Genomic DNA, 3677 nt, shown 5'->3' on the forward strand with positions numbered 1-3677 from the left:
ACACACACACACACACACACACACACAAATAAATAAATAATTTAATAAAAAAATAATAATGAGGGAGAGCATGATATTCCAGGAGCATGTTATACACAGAAGAGCTCCCCGATCTGTGGGCCTAGATCCAATTTCTCCAGTCAAAACCAACTGAGGTTGAGTCTTGGCTCTGCCATCTGCATCTGCTTACTGCACTTACATCTGGGCAAGTTGCTTCCCTTAAGTCTGTCTCCTCATCTTTCGAATAAGAGAATGATAAAAATAGTACGTGCCTCACAGAGCTGCTGTGAGAACTAAATGAGATCATGCTTTCGGGTGCTCAGGGAGTGCCCTGTGCACACATTAATTCCTTTATTTTTCAGCTTTAGAACTCTCCCCATTAAACCTGTGCGCCAATCATGTATCACCTGCTTGTTTCAAGCTCAATATGCCACACCTCTTAGGTATCATCAAGAGATTTAAAAATATATATACAGTGTGGAAGCTGGAATCTTTGTGGCTCTTACCCAGACAACCCATGGGGGCTTTGAGCTGCTGGGAGGGCTGCTTGCCTGAGAGGGTCCAGGGGGTGCGGACCAAAGGTGTCTGGGGGCTGAAGTAGCTCACAAGCAGGCTGCTGCAGTGGCTAACAGAGTGATGGGAACTAAGAGCCAGGTTTAAACAGGACACTGGCCTTCCCTGGTATCCCTGCTTTTAACAAGGACTGCTGTACAATGGCTTAGAAGCAGGTCACTCTCCGAGAAGCAATGAGTAATTCAAGTTGTGGTCCTACATCTTTCTGGTCTTTGTGAGGAAGAGCAGACAGGCATCATAGGTTTCTACATGAAAAACCTGGCTAGTTGGTTGGTCTCACTGGTCCAGGAAGGAGGAGCAGGTAGAAGCTGGACTGTTCCATCCCCTCCCTCTGATTCCCACTGTACTCTTCCCAACAGCCTGACTGGAAGCAGGCAGGAAGTCCCAGGATGTGCTCAAAGCATGCTGGCCATTCACTCACAAGTGTATTTGCCAATTAGGCTAAACAGATGGAGTTCATCTATGAGGAGACCCCATCTGGGTCTACCTGGTTCTGTATACAGCAAAACCCTCCTCATAACCCTGTAGCCCAACAAGATGCGGGAGAGACCTGGGCCCCTGTGGAAGGGAGAAGGCACGGAGAAATTATTCAGGGTTATAGTTGGGTGCTGAAATGCGGTAAGATGTCCTCCAAAGTGTCCATTTAGAAATGCATCTCTGAGGGCCGGCCAGATAGCTCAGCGGACTAAAGCGCCTGCTTAGGCAGAGCACAGGGGCTCGGGTTCCATCCTCAGCATGCTGTGCCAGCCCCAACCCCGGGGCTTGCTGAGACAGCGATTGAGACTGGGTGTGGTTGCGTGCGCCTGTAATCCGAGCGCTTGGGAGGCTGAAAACAGGAGAATCACTACAAGTCTCATTTGTGTAGTGAGACCCTGTACTAGATACATTTTTTTAAAAAACCCAAACAATTTAGAAATGCATCTCTGAGCACAGCTGTGGGCCTCTACTGAAAGCCTGGAGTGTTGGACTTGAGGTATGCTGGAGGGGGCAGGGGGATAGCAGTGGCCTTGACACACAGTGCAAGCCCGAGCAAGGTTGGTGTGCAAAATCCAGAGAGCACTCAGCCCTAGTGTCGCAGGTGGGCACAGACTCCTTGCTGCCCTCCTTCGCAGGTGGTCTCTGTGCCACCAAGCCAGCCAAGCAGCCCGCCTTGCCCCAGGTTCTCGGCAACCCACGCCCAGTGGCCCCCTGTGAGGCTCCTGGCTGTACTGACCCCGCTCTCTCAGGCAGGGGCATCCCACGGAAGCATGAACCTTGCTGTGACTTTTCCCAGCTCCCAGTTTGAGGGTGCATGATCATCACTTTGGTACAGGCCTTGCAGAGGTCTCTTATAACCCCCGAAGCTCCCGCTTTTTCCTCCGCTACTGGTGCCCTGGAGTCGTGCAATGCACTTGCCCACATCGGCAACACTGATCACAGCAAGGGGCAGTCCCAACACCCAGGGCCTTCGGAAGTTGCTGGCTCAGGGGCTCAGCTCCACCCTCCCTGCTTTATCTCTTAAGCCAGCTTGGTCTGCACCATTATTTTATTTTCACCATTATTTTATTTTCACCATGCTAAGAGTCCTGATTTTAGGAGGCATAGGACCTGAAAGACAACGTACAGTCCCCTCCTCTTCCTGAGAGGTGAGATGGCCTGGCCAGGTCATCCCTGAGATGCCACCCGCCTCCTTGGAAATAGGCTGTAACTTTGTTGTGTTGGAACTTTATAATGGTGGAAAAGCCACACAGCAACATAGGCAAGTGAGGGACAAAAGAAGCACTAGCCATCACACTGTCCCCAGCTCAAGTCCCACTTGGCAAGGATCCCAAGTCTTGTCATGGGGAGTGACCTCTTCGGGTACCCATAGTACAGTCATCAAAAACAGCAGGTATAGCACATGCCTAAGACCACCTTGCATCGCAGTGACTGGTCTCGGTGCCTCATCTCCCCTTTAATCTACAAGTTCCTTAAATCAGAAATGTGCACACTTCCACTGAATTAAGGAAGCAAGCATGCATTGAGTAACCAGTATCCATTTGCCGAGCTATCAGCATGCTTGTGTACAGACTCGTTTTCTTAAGACGCTTACAGGGTGGTAATGAAAGAGATAACTAAAATATATCCATCAGATTAGACAAATGTTACAAGAGAAAGCAGCAGGGGGGGTGGTCACTGCCCCCAAGGTGAGCATGGTGGGAGCACAGGCAGGGAGGATGAGTGAGCGGGTAGCGGTAGCTAGGCCACAGAGGAACAGACAGGGCTGTGGCTTTTGCCCTGTACTAAGAGCAGCCTCTGCAAGTTCTCAAGCAGCTGGGAATATGGACGAAGGCTACAACACTAGTGACTGGGGAATCAGTATGGAAGTGATTGCAGTTGTACTGCTGAAAAGTGGGGGTTTTAATCAGGGTGGTGCTGGTAGGAATGCAGAGAAATAAATTTAAGATGTCACCCTGACAAGATTTCAAGCAAGGGATGTTCTGGGTTGATCCTAGGTACAGATTTAGGAGGTAGGTGTTACAGATGGAGAACAGTGCTTTAGGAAAGGGTGCCCTGGCCCCCAAAATGGATCCTTAAAGGTCACACAGGCACTTCCATATCCATAGTCCCTAAATTGCACATGCAAGGATGTGTGTGCTAGTGTGTCGCTTCTGGGCAGAGCCCTTGCATTTTTCCAGTTAACAACCCCCACTATAGTCACACAAGAGAAGAGTTGGTAACGCAGTGTTAGAGAAGTACTGATACCTATGGGTCAGACAAAAGAAAAGGAGTGGGCTTGGGGCAGGTGGAGAGGACTGCCTCATTTATGATTTCTTCTTTCTTTGGGAGCTGTTGAACTATAAGATTAAACCTTATAGACGTTTTCCTTTGATTTGACTATTATGAATCAGATTAGCCTGGTCTGGAGTCTTACCGCTAGATCTTTCTAGCTCATTAAAAACCTTAACCTGGGCTGGAGAGATGGCTCAGTGGTCTAAAGCACCTACTTGAAACAAGCTTGGCAAAGCACAGGGACCGCAGTTCGATCCCCAGCACCACATGCCAGCCAGACCCGCCCCCTGGTGGGCTGAGCTGGCCACACACACACACAATAAATAAATGTAATAAATAAAAATAAATAAATA

At 49.3% G+C, this 3677-nt stretch overlaps 1 protein-coding gene across 2 annotated transcripts in view; it reads right to left on the minus strand.

Moving 5' to 3' along the window:
- Positions 1–3677, minus strand: part of Ncf2 (neutrophil cytosolic factor 2) — a 33399-nt gene that overhangs the window by 25656 nt on the left and 4066 nt on the right. The gene's annotated exons all lie outside the window — the stretch shown is intronic.

The sequence above is a fragment of the Octodon degus genome, unplaced genomic scaffold (assembly GCF_000260255.1).
Source record: "Octodon degus isolate 3935 unplaced genomic scaffold, OctDeg1.0 scaffold00273, whole genome shotgun sequence".
NCBI lineage: Eukaryota > Metazoa > Chordata > Mammalia > Rodentia > Octodontidae > Octodon > Octodon degus.